This window comes from Pocillopora verrucosa, chromosome 2, assembly GCF_036669915.1.
Source record: "Pocillopora verrucosa isolate sample1 chromosome 2, ASM3666991v2, whole genome shotgun sequence".
Taxonomy (NCBI): Eukaryota; Metazoa; Cnidaria; class Anthozoa; order Scleractinia; family Pocilloporidae; genus Pocillopora; species Pocillopora verrucosa.
Genome location: NC_089313.1, coordinates 6,460,950 through 6,474,509, shown reverse-complemented (window position 1 = coordinate 6,474,509; position 13,560 = coordinate 6,460,950). Strand labels below are relative to the sequence as shown.

The following is a 13,560-nucleotide window of genomic DNA, read 5'->3' as shown; positions in this document are numbered from 1 at the left end:
CCGTCACTACTGTCTAACATTTTGTACGTAGAGTCACTAATTTTACCAGCTTTTTGCAAATCAAGCAACATTTTGTTTAACTTTCTTTGAGGTTTTACTGATAGGATCAGAGTTTAAGACAGCATACGTACTCTTGTCATTAAGCAGAGTCAAAGCTTTGTCGTGATATTGCTGTTTGTCCATAACCACAACAATTACCCTTGCCAGCAGATAATACGACCGGATCCTTTTTGAGAGCTATAAGTGCATTGGAAACATCCTTTTGAATGTTTTTGGGGGGAGGTTTAGATCGTGACGATGGTGGTTTGCTTCCTGACGCTTATTTACACCTCGTCAGAAAAAAGAAGGCCGCTAATTAGTGATCATATAAAAGGACCTCTTGTTACAGCGTCTAGATCACCCCTGATGAAGGCACTAGACAGGAGTGTCGAAACGTTTGGTCTATGAATTGTAACTTCGGTTACATTCATTAAATCTGCAAACCAGAGTAGCATCAAACTATGTCTGATTGGCCAGCTGGTTGCCGTGTGAACTTTAATGTATTAGATAAGAAGGCATTTGCTTACCTTGGCTCCTTTGATCACTGAACCGGTCGGCCTACGGTTGATGAAGTTCGGGATCTTTTGGTCGGTAACAGCCCATGAAAGCGCGCTTGACAAGGTGATACAAGATGTCCTGCCGATTGCGCCACTTCCAAACCATTGATTTGGAAATTCCGTATTCCCTCGCTGTCTCTCGATTGTTGTTAACAGCTTCAGCTTCAACTACGATTTTCAACTTAAAGTTGAGATAGTAAGAATGACGGCGAGTGTTGGCATGATTGTGGTGAATGTAGACTTCGCAAGATAATGTTCACCAGGTGAAGTAAATTTGCGACTACTGATTTTGTTGATCGAATTGTTTTTATACTTTAAAACCATGTTTCCCGAGAGGGAAGGCTAAAAATTAATGTGTACCGATAGGTTGCATTAAATGTGTGACTTTTTTTGCCATACGTTTATCACTGTGATTAAATGTGTGACATTTTTCGGCTTTTGTTTATGTGTGTGACCTTTTGCTTTTGTTTAATCAAGGCTTTTGTTTGTGCGCGTGGTCGCGTGTGCGACAAATCTGCTTTTGTTAATTAACGGTAAACTAAAATCAATACGCGACTTTTTCGCTTTTTTGTAAGTTTATGAAAGAATTTACAATAAACTTGACCGATCTTTACTCTCTAAACAACGATGCGCCTTATAACCAAGTATTTTAGCGATATTTTCAGTTTGAAAACATGTAATAATGAAATTGCTTAATTGGGGGTGCGTCTTATAGCCGAGTGTGCCTTATAACCGAATAACTACGGTAGTATGGAGGTAATTACCAGCACTGATCTGGTTCTTACTTGTTCTGCACTTTTCCATGCAGACCGTTCCTGTGAAACGATCATAATCCATGTATTTTTGTTTTGAAAGGCACCAAATTTAAAACTAAAAAGTTTAGTCCAGTTGCAATGTGATGAATCACTTGCTAACTTTTCTTGCTCAAATTCTACTGAGGAATATTGGCCATCCGTTGTTTTTAATCTGCTGCAAATTTACATTTATAAAATGAATGAGAGACAGTTGATTTCATTTTGATTCATATTTTATATTTTTAATATGGTTGACGTGGTGGGCATGGTCACCACATCCACCGTGTAGGAGTGGCCTCTCCCTCCTAAGTTGAAACATTTTTTATTTCTTTGATAGAAAAAAAAAATGAAAAGTTGAGGTAAGGCAATGCACTTGCAAGGAGATGTTACCCAACTGACAACTATACTCATAAGATCTAAATAAATTACCCTTTTGCCCTAAAATCCCTATTTGTATTATCATAGATTTTTATCTTTCAATGCCTGCTTATGGCAGCTTTTGTTGGATTGGAAATAAAACAGTCTTTGTATATGTGTATGTGCTGGAAACTGTTGCAATGGACCTTCAAAGGGTTTTTTTTTTGATCTGTAATAAATTTTAATTTCTTTGTCAACAGTCAAAAATAATCATATAGTATCACCTTTTTTTTCCTTCTCACCTTTAAATCTTTGAAAAATTATTTAATCTTCTATTTGAGAATTGTTAAGAAATGGAATTTATTTTAATACAAATAAGGATTTACACTGTTTAGTAGTATCATTTGTGGCTCTAATGAAACAAACAATGTATTTTCACAGTTGTTAGCTTCCAATCTTTGTTGGACAGTAAGAAAAAATTTTGGTATGTATGAAATGGAAGCATCATACCATGGAAAATGCTTGAACAATTTTTATCCACTTGTCGCGTTGATCAAAAAAATTCACTTGTTCACTAGGCTCACATGTTAATTTTTGTTTGATGCAATAAATCTCATTTGTGCACACTTTCCATGGAATAATCTCTGTTTGTTACAGATTGAAAAATATTTCTTGGGCCCCATACTGTTTCTAAAATTTAACTTCTTTTCGCATGAGCATGATAAATTAAAGATTTTCTAAATACTGTGGAAAATGGCATCTAAAACAAATGTTAGCCCAGTTTATTGTAATGTCAGTTGTTGTTAGGTTACTGTTTACTTTACTTCACCATTCCACTTCTTCCACACCTTCTCTTTTTTATTATTTTTCTTGTCCACATCTATTTTATGAAAAAAACAATACTTGGTTTGAACAAGTTTATTAAAAATACTGCACAAGTTCTATAATTGTATTAGAAAAGGTTTCTCTGAAGTGACAATATTGAACCAAGTGATGGTAACATTGCAAAATTATGAACTTCTACTTTACTGGAAATGGTCAAAGGAAAAACAATTTGCTAACCAGACATCATTTCTTATTGCTTAGACTTTAAGAGGAAAGTTGTATTTCAAGGAGGCTATGGTGTCACTTTTCCAACTTCCTACAGAGGGGAAAGACTATTCACTGCGTACAGTTGCATGACATTTTGTGGAATCATAGCATTATAGAAGAAAAGAAAATATTACCGTTGACACTTACCTAAATCACTGCCTGCAGGGGGTGGTCCTTCAGGTAGATCTTCATCATCTATCGTATAAAAACTAAACGTATGTAATTGTCAATTTGAGAAAAAAGGTATTTTATTTAAATCAAGGTAAAGCATTATACATTGTTTAAGCGCCAGAGTCTCGCATAAAAAAATAAGTAGTGACTCCGCGCGCTAACGAAGAGAGATGTTTTAATTCAGAGAAACTGAAACTTTCTTAAATTCAATGTTATTACATACATAGTATAAACGTACTTTTCCGTTGAACGGATGCTTCACATCCTCACCGTAAAATTGCTTTCTTCAAACCGTAAGGGTTTTATACAATATATTTTAGCCTCATTAGCTAAGATTGCTCAGCATTGTTTAATTTGAGAAAATAACGGTTTCCGCAACCACGTGATCAAAAACTTACCTCAATCCTATATCAAGGCATAGTTATTATGCAGAATGTCCTTTACTGATGTCAGCAGAGGCTGACATCAGGCTCGCGTCTCGAGAAAAAACAAACCATCAATTTATGAATCACACCCACAAGAAAATGAAAAGTCCATGAGTACAATGAATCAATTTTCACCACGGATAGCTTACTGTTTAATGACAGAAGCTTTAGTTGTACTCTCGATCTCATCGATCTCTTCAAGCAAATCCAATCGTTCCAAAAGGGGTGAACACTGAAGCCTGATGTTTTGGTTAAACAGAGTAAGATGTTTCATTTTTGGACGCTAAAATCCATCATTAGTCAGAAAAGTGTGACGTGCTAAATCGAAATATAGTCACTCAGTTTTTTTTTTTTTTAGCAATTCTGGCCTCGGTCATGCAAATCACCTCCGCTGGAAAATGAAAAGTTCACGAAGACAAGGAGTCGATTGTCACGCAAAGATAGGTTACCGTTTAAAGAAAGAAACTTAGGTTGTACTGTGATCAATCTTGTGATGTAAATCAAACTTTTCAAAGACTCAACACTTAAGCTTGACGTTCCCCATTAAAAAATAGAATAAAACTTTTCATTTTTCATGTCCAATTACAATGGGCGATAAAAGTGTGACGTACAAAACCGAAGTACTGTGTACTTATTGATTGAGTGGTAGGAGCGCAGCGAGGTCCTTGCTTGATGACCGAGAGCCAAATATTTTCGCGTCCTGCCCAACCAAACTCAGTCAATAAGCAGTTTATCATAAAACCACTAACTGTTAAAAACTTTGACCTAAATAGGACGCAATAGATATTTTTTTTGTCTGTATAAGCGCATAAGAGTCTCGCATAAGAAGATGAGTCATGACACTGCGCGCTCACGAGGAGAGATGTTTTAAAATTCTCAGAAGAACTAAAACTTTCTTAAATTCAATGTTATTGCATACAAAGTATAAGCGTGCTTTTCCGTTGATCGGATGCTTCATATCTCCACCGTCAAATGGCTTTCTCCAAACCGTTAAGGTTTTATACAATATATTTCAACCTCATTAGCTAAGATGGTTAACCATTGTTTAATTTGAGAAACTGATGGTTTCCACAATCACGTGATCAAAAACTAAAATCAATCCAATATTATGAAATATTTATCATGCAGAATGTCCTTTACTGATGTCAGTAGAGGCGGCCCGAGCTCACATCTCGAGAAAAAGCAAACGATTAATTCATGAAAGCGTCAGGCGTTTTGTAACTCGATGTTAAGTTACGAGAATTGATCACGTTGTAAAGAATAGTATGTGGAACCAAATATGGTCGATCTGTAGTTATAAAAGTGTGACGTGCAAAACCGAAATAGATTCACTGCGGAGTAAACTGTTGATCGATTCTCCATATCAGTTCATGAAAAGTTGATTATCGCGCATAGATAGCTTACCGTTTAAAGGAAGAAGCTTTAGTTCTACTGGTATCGATCTTGTAATGAAATTCCAATCTTTGAAAGGGATGGACACAGAAGTCGGACGTTTCCTGTTAAAATAGATTGAAGTAAGTTATTTTTACATGTTCAATTCCGTCATTGGTTATAAAGTTGTGACGTACAAAACTGAAATTCATTCGCTTGAGTTAGAACACTTAAATCTTTTGAGTAAATGCTGATTCGCTCTCCATATCTCCCTCTCATTAAATACTTTTGATCACAGTTGTCATTTTTCCTAATCACAAATTGGCGGTAACAGTGTTTGATAGAGGGCCTTGATAAGGTTAACCATTGGCCGTAAAACGGCCAAAAAATTAGCCGTTAGGCGTGAAAATTGACAAATTTTAACCTTTATTGGCAAAAGAGTTAACCGTAAAAAACATTTCTGGCGACAACAATGGAAAGATATTAACTGTTAGCCGTAAAAGCCATGGCAACGTCCCTTTGCGACCCTCTTGATACTTAGAGAGGTATCCTCTCCTATTTAAAAAATTTTCTCAACTCCTCAGATTCTAATAAATAGTACATAACCTGTGAAATATCTATGGTGTCAGTTGCATATGATAGCAAACAATCACGGTAAAAACCTTTTTGATGTCAGTTATTTACCACTGATTTAAGACGTCGTATACTTCTAGGGGGGTTTCAATGGGGTTAACCAACAGCAATGAAACAGTCAAAAATATTTAAGCGTTAAGCTAAAAATTGTAAAATTTTGACCATAAGTCGTAAAAAAAATTTAACCTAAAAAAAAAACAATTTCTGGTAACAACTCATGGAATGATGTTAATCGTCAGCTGTAACAGGGCCAAAATTTTAACCGTTAGCCGTAAAAACCATCACCCCATTGAGACCCTCCCTCTACTACAATGAGCCCATAATTCTCAAATGCGACTTGTTTGGCTATGACCGTGTAAGCTTCGAAAATGAAATTTCCCCGAATTTCGCTCAGGGTTAAATCAGGTATTGTTGACATCAATACTTAATTAAACGGGAAACAAGCTCATCAAGCTTGCAATTGTTAGATATATTTCGAAGTCAAGGAAGAACTTAAGTCACATATAATTACTATCATTCCAATCATCGCTCGGTGTTAGTGCCTTCTTGTTGCAAGCTTCTCGCAGTTGTCTGAGGAAAAGAGAAAACAAGAAGGTTAAAGCAGCGCGAATTGCCGTTGGGAGTTTCAGGAAAGTGCCTTCCGGATGCGCGCATCTTACAACGTAACTGTAGTCCAGTCCATTTCCCCCACCTCTCCCCTCCTCAAAAGAAATATGAAGGACTATTAAGTATAACTATTGATAATTACTGAAATTCAAGCCACCTCCTATCCCTGATGTCATTTGCTTGTTCCGTCACTGGATTAACGCCTTCAAAGGTAAGACCAGTGATGTGGTTATTTTCAAGCAAATTACCGATTCACTCCGTCCGTTTTTATCTATTAGAACAGTTACTGATTTTTGTCTTTGATCATGCAAATCACACCCTGAAATAAATGAAAAGTCCATAAGTACTATGGGTCAGTTTTCACGCACAGGTAGCTTACTGTTTAAAGACAGAGGCCTTAGTTGTACTCTCGATCTGATCGATCTCGTGATGCAAATTAAACCGTTCTAAGAGGGATGAACAATGTAGCTTGACGTTTTCGGTTAAACAGAGTAAGATGTTTGATTTTTAGATGCATAAATCCATCGTTAGCTAAAAAAGTGTGACGTGCCAAATGAAATACAGCCATTTAGCTTATTATTATTATTATTATTATTATTATTGGCTTCGATCATGCAAATCACACCCGCTAGAAAATGAAAAGTTCACGAAGACAATCAGTCGATCATCACGCACAAATAAATGAATTCGTTGCGATGCTGGACTTCAAAGCTTTGTGGTCTCACATATTGTTCATCATTCTTATCAGCTAAGAACAGATTCGTTTTCACTGAAATTTATCTGATAAGTAGGCTCGTTACTTGGTAATAACCCGCTGCAGCAAAATTTTAAATCATTCAGGCCTTATTGTGGACTGTCAGGCAATTTTCCAGGAAGTTGTAGCAAAAGGTTATCTTTCTTGTTAGCCTAAGAATAGAACGCTTTAAACTCGACTGCATATAACTTGATCCCAAGAGGCTTCATTGTAAATACGCTCTGACAGCCAGTAAAAATCCAGATGGAAAACGATGTATAATGTTGATACAGCAGGCCACTCTCTGCTGCTTTCTTTGGAGAATACTGGCAATACAACATCATTGATTTTCCAAGATTATCAAATGCTCTAATGAAGGGCTAACGCTCGAAACGTCAGCTTCAGAAACTCATTACGATGGCCAATTTACATTGCCAACTCAGTTGGTAAAGCCAAATTATTTTGTAACACCCCACCAAAGTTTCTTTAGAAACTTACCCCGTTGATTTATGTTATTTATAGAAACTATGCATGGGGAAATTTCTCACGGGAAAAGTTATGGTAGATGCTGTGCTTTTTGTTTTTGTCCTGTGACTTTTAAGTCATGTCGTGTTTCGCAGCAAAAATTACGACTCAAATAAAATGAAAGGTGACAAGCCGAATTTTTCAAACCATTGTTACCTCAAATCTTGGCAATCATCTTCATCAGTTACCAATAGTTTGGTTTTTACCCATGTACTTCAAATAAGTAAGCTCATTATTTAGTGATCATCATAATCACTGTAGTTTGTCGGGGGCGACAATGGCTGTTTCATTCAGATTCCTTCACGCAGCTCTGTCCTTCACTTTCCGCTGCCAGGAACTCTTGTCTACATCCAACTCCTTCAGGTTTCTTTTAACAGTGTCTTTGAATCTCAGCCTTGGTCTACCCTGATTGCGTTTGCCTTCGCATAACTGTGAATGAAGTAGCTGCCTAAGGAGACGTTGGTGATCCATCCTCTCAACATGGCCGGGCCATTTTAGGTTCATCTGTATTAGCAGACAGTCCAAGTCTCAACACCGTACAATAGAGTAGCCAGTATTGACGCTCTGTACACTTTGCATTTCACACGAACAGACACATGTCGTTTATTTCACAGTCTCTCTCTCAAGTTTCCGAACGCAGAACTTGCTTTTCCCATTGTGAGAGATAGTTCATCCTCCAGCCATGCATTCTCTGAAACAGTACTCCCGAGGTACTTGAAAGTCTTACACTTGACTAGTGATTCTGTACCAGTGCTGATCTCTTCTAGTAGTGATGTTGAAAACTGGAACTTTGGCGGTTGGTAAGGGAATTCTGTCTTCTCGCTGTTGATTTTGAGGCTCAATTGATCGGCTGTTCTCGCAAATTTCTCCAATGAAGATTGCATATCTTCTGCGCATGCACTGTGTGCAGCTAGGGCACTTTCATCGGCAAAGAGCATTTCTCTTGCTACCTTCGTCGATGTTTTACTCTTAGCTTTGAGCTGTGCCACATTGAACAGGTCTGCTTCTTTCCTCGTTTGAATGTATACTCCTTCTGAAGTGTCTTTGAAGGCCATCTCAAGCATCGCTGACAGATAGTAGCGAGAAGAGTGTAGGCGCCAGTACACACCCTTGTTTAACCCCGTTGCTTACTGAGAAGTCTTCAGACACTGAACCACTCATTGCCACGTTAGCTTACATACCTGTATGGAGTGCCTCGATCACGTTGACAAACATCTCTGTGCAGCCATATTTCTTGAGTACCTGCCAAAGTCCTTGTCACGATACAGTATCGAAGGCTTTACTGAAGTCAATGAAGACTACAAAAATTGGCATGTTCTGTTCGATACACTTTTCTTGAACCTATCTCAAGCAGAAAATCAGAGGTGTGTTGATTGAGCCTGTTCAGAAGTACGCGTGCGAGAATCTTACCTTTATCTTCTTTCACCTCCCCTGTGTTGGTCATTGTTGGGGCATACACGCTGAGGAAAGTGGCATACATATTTCGCTGTAGTGGGAGTCTCATAGTCATTATTCTGTCGTTGATTGGCACTGGTTCCTCGTCCCTGTTAACCCGGGCGACGTCCGAGCCGGTATGAGTTGTTTTCTGACTGACCATTTCATGAAACTGCTTGCAAAGAACTGAAGCACTGCTAGCTCTAGCTGGATTAGCAGCACATTATCGACAGATGTTTCAGCGGCAAGGATAGGCCAAGACAAACTGACTCCAGCATCTGTTGCAGTAACTAACCAAATGATTGGTTAGTTTGTCTCCGCTCTTTTTGAAATGCATTGCACAATGCACCGACTTGCAAAAGTCCGCCACAAACCTTACGACAGAAGTGTTGATCATCTACAAGGATGTCCATTCTCACCCCGAGTAACTGGAAGTGGTCCACCACAGACCTTAAGACAGATATTGTTTTTAATTCTGTCAGGATGCCCAGTTTCACCCTCCACGCTCTCTATGGGGCGGGGTTGCCGGTTGAGTCGACTTCCCGACCCATGAGACGGGTGGTACTGGTTTTTATGGTTATCCAGTAGCAAGCAAATCAATACTGACCTGACTTGGTGATAAACTGCTAGAAAAACATTTTCAAATGTTCCCAGAACGTTGTAGTGAAAGAATCGATTCTTCTTATTCTTTTAGAAAACCCGCGACCTTTCGAAAACCACCTAATTGATGGCGAGACACCCAACACACGACCATTAATCAAACTCAAGCATGCATAACTTTTTTTTAAATACTTAATGGATAAGATAAACAAACGAAACAAACGTAGTTAATATTGTGAATTCTAACACTTTAAGCTCGTTATAAAAAGGTTCCAGTTGTAATCAAATCGGCTTCACATATAGGTTCCTCTTTGTAGTGACTCATTATGAATCCAGATTATCGAATCGTTCAGTTAATTTGTGTAACTAAAAACAATGTTTCCCTTATAACAGGAGAGGATGGCAATGGAAAAATAACGGCAGAAGCCATGATAACTTCCATGAACATCGCCTTACTAGTAGCCCTGTTCCTGCTAAACTCCGATCACATTCAGAAAGCAATTGAGATATATATGCAACGAATGTTTAATTTTACCAAATAACAGCGATCAAAACAGCAAAGATCAATTTGATTCAGTGCTACTACAATTTGACAGCGTCATCTATACAGTTCTTTACAGCGCATATCGTCATATCTCTGACAGCGTAAATGCGGCAAGATACGGCAGGAAACTGCATGTCTTCTCCAGCAAGTATGGAATTCTGTTTTATAAACTTGGCGAAAACCTAAAAGCGAAGGAATATATTGCAAGGGCCATTATCAAATCGCCCGAAATTGGCGACAAAAGCGGAGAAGCATCCTATTACGTAAACCTTGGTGCCGTGTTTAAGTCGCTCGGAGAATACGACAAGGCTAAAGAGTATCTCCACAAAGCGCTTGTCATCACAACTGAAATTGGCGACAGAAATGGAGAAGGAGCATGTTATGCAAACCTAGGTAATGTGTTTCAGTCGCTCGGAGAATACGACAAGGCTAAAGAGTATCTCTACAAAGCGCTTGTCATCACAACTGAAATTGGCGACAGAAATGGAGAAGGAGCATGTTATGCAAACCTAAAACACCTACTGTGTTTCAGTCGCTCGGAGAATACGACAAGGCTAAAGAGTATATCCACAAAGCGCTTGTCATCACAACTGAAATTGGCGACAGAAAAGGAGAAGGAGCGTGTTGTGCAAACCTAATTGCTGTGTTTAAGTCGCTCGGAGAATACGACAAGGCTAAAGAGTATCTCCACAAAGCGCTTGTCATCACAACTAAAATTGGCGACAGAAAAGGAGAAGGAGCATGTTATGCAACCCTAAGTACTGTGTTTCAGTCGCTCGGAGAATACGACAAGGCTAAAGAGTATCTCCACAAAGCGCTTGTCATCACAACTGAAATTGGCGACAGAAAAGGAGAAGGAGGATGTTATGCAACCCTAAGTACTGTGTTTCAGTCGCTCGGAGAATACGGCAAGGCTAGAGAGTATCTCCACAAAGCGCTTGTCATCACAACTGAAATTGGCGACAGAAAAGGAGAAGGAGGATGTTATGCAACCCTAAGTACTGTGTTTCAGTCGCTCGGAGAATACGACAAGGCTAAAGAGTATCTCCTCAAAGCGCTTGTCATCACAACTGAAATTGGCGACAGAAAAGGAGAAGGAGAATGTTATGCAAACCTAAGTACTGTGTTTCAGTCGCTCGGAGAATACGACAAGGCTAAAGAGTATCTCCACAAAGCGCTTGTCATCGGAATTGATATCGGTGATAAGAAAGGGGAAGCATCACATCTTGCAAACCTTCGACATCTCTCTGCAATTGTTGGAAATTATGAAGTTTCGGAAGTATGCTTGGAGAAAGCTTTATCCATATCCAGAAATATTGGAGATAGAAGACAAGAGTTCCGAATCCTTCAATATTACGCCCTTTTGTATTCATTTCAAAATAAAACCAAAGACTCCCTTGTATGTCTTCATTTGTGCATTGAAAAAGTACGAGGAGCTGAGATATTTCTTGGGGGCCAATGATGAGTTCAAAACATCACTTCTGGAGCACTCGGGAATATTTCCCTACAAGCAACTTAGTACTCTGCTTTGTGATACCGGAAATGCTCTTGAAGCTCTTTATGTTGAGGAGTTGGGTCGAGCGAGAGGTCTATCAGACTTGATGACAGAGAAGTGCTCGCTTGAAACGCAGATTTCTGCTCATCCACAATCTTGGTTTGCTATTGAAAACAGTTTTAGAAAGAAAAATAACTGTGCTTGTTTGTACATTTCTTATTTTCACAATGTTCTGCATTTGTGGATCTTGAAAACAAGTGGAGTCCTTCACTATAAAAGATTACTAGAAGAGAATCTAGTTCAGGCTGGGTTGCCCAAAGATTTGCCTCTGAGTGAGTTTTTGGCTGATAGTTTCCGGAGTCTTGGTATTTTGCCCACTGAAGATTGTGAAGATCAGTCTTTAAATATGGTTGAATTGGAACCTCTCTCCCCCGAACAAAAGAGCCTAGCAAGAATGCGACTCGTGGAGGAGGACGAGGACAAGGAGGTCATTTCAAGTCTATCTTTGTGTTACAAAATGTTTATTGCCCCTGTTTATGATTTGCTTGAGGAGCCTGAAATCATTATTGTTCCTGACCGCAGTTTGTACAAAGTTCCCTTTTTTTGTTCCTTCAAAGAGTAACAATTTATTCTCTCAGTTAGGTGTAAAATATAGAATTTCGAAAGCGTCTCTCTGCCAATCAGATACAAGTGTACATTTGCCTACATATTGCGCCTGGTATAACTGTATTTGCTTTATTTAAGAAATGTTGATTGTGTTATTTATAATTGTTTTTTACGTTTGTCACAGGAAAAAAGATGAGAATATCTCGAAGTAAACAGACCTTAGAGACTTTTAGCTGGATAAACAAATAGAATAAGTAGAGAAAATACTCTATCCGTTATTTCATTGTGTAATTACAGAAAGTCAATCTCAAATTAAGCATATTGATTTTAATTTTTTGCTTTCTCTTTTCCGATCTTCTCAGAAGGAGGTATTGGTTACGTATCCGAGAATATTTTTTTCTGCACGAAAATTATCTTATCCGGCCGATATAATTAGCACGAAACATTATTGACTTATACGGCTCTTAAGTGAAGTGAAATCAGGAAAGTTAAAACAGTAGTTTAAGCATAAAAAACGAGCCAGTTAAGTCTTACAGGGTTTTCCCTCAAAGCCTTTTATTATAGGTTAAGTTAACAGAATCCTAAATTTTTTTATGTAAAATCTTTCCGGAAAGTTTTTCTTTTGGTGAGTTCCAGTACTACTTCTGAGTGCTTAAAAGACTGGAAAAAATACATGGATTTCCAAACAGAACCATGGAAAAAGCTTTCAAGGTCAAGAACTTAATCAGTATCAAGTGGAAAAATGACGGCAGCAATATTTTGAAACTGGTTGAACAAGTCACTTAATTACGTATTGTAATGTTTGAGATAATGTATGTTTGCACAGTGATTTAATTGTTTTCAAGTCAGGTCATTGTCAAAATGTTGTTTATGGAATCAAAATATTCTTGTTATTTACCACAATTTATACACTTTTTTGGGCAAAGTTTCTTAGAGGATTATGCAGTAATTCCAAAGACGCTAAAATAAAAGATGGCTTAAGAAAAATTTTAGACAATATCGTGAACGTTTGTTTTAACCAAGTTACAGAGTAAAACAGATAGCACTGTAGTGTTTATTGTTAAGGCGGCAAGGTGGTGGGATAAATGATGCAAGTGGTAGGAGTGTCTGCTGCGGTCTACTGACGCGGATAGGAATGATTAATGCTTGCTTCCGCAGAAAACATCAACAAACACTATGATCGCAAGAAAGTTGTTTTGTTTCTCAATGCTTTTCAGCGCATTTCTTTGATCGTTTCTCCTCAACCCATGTTACTTGATACTTGTCTTATAATCAAAAAAATTCTGGCGATGAAGTTCTGGTGATTAGTATGCTAACGTCGAATATTAGTTCCAGTATTAAATAGCAATCCAAGCTGCAACAGTTATAGCGTCAAAGATCATAACAAATTATGGGAGCCAAACGAGTTTTTCGTCCCTTCATTTGAAGAAAATTACGTTAACTTCAACATAAAAACTTGAGGCATAAATAAGTGATCACATGCACGAAAAAAAGTTTGACCATGTCACGTGTTCTTGATAGGGTGTCCTTCTCATTTCCTTCTTTAACAATTTCTAAGAGCGTTTAACATCACGCTAA

The 13,560-nt window shown here is 38.1% G+C and overlaps 1 long non-coding RNA gene across 1 annotated transcript; it reads right to left on the bottom strand.

Annotated features, from left to right (window-relative positions):
* Positions 1–1,997: 1,997 nt before the first annotated feature.
* On the bottom strand, positions 1,998–5,125 carry LOC136279179 (uncharacterized). Its single transcript, XR_010716755.1, has 3 exons — positions 4,840–5,125; positions 2,987–3,034; positions 1,998–2,627 (listed from the first exon to the last, which is right to left on the bottom strand). It is a non-coding gene; the product is annotated as an uncharacterized lncRNA (long non-coding RNA).
* Positions 5,126–13,560: the final 8,435 nt, after the last annotated feature.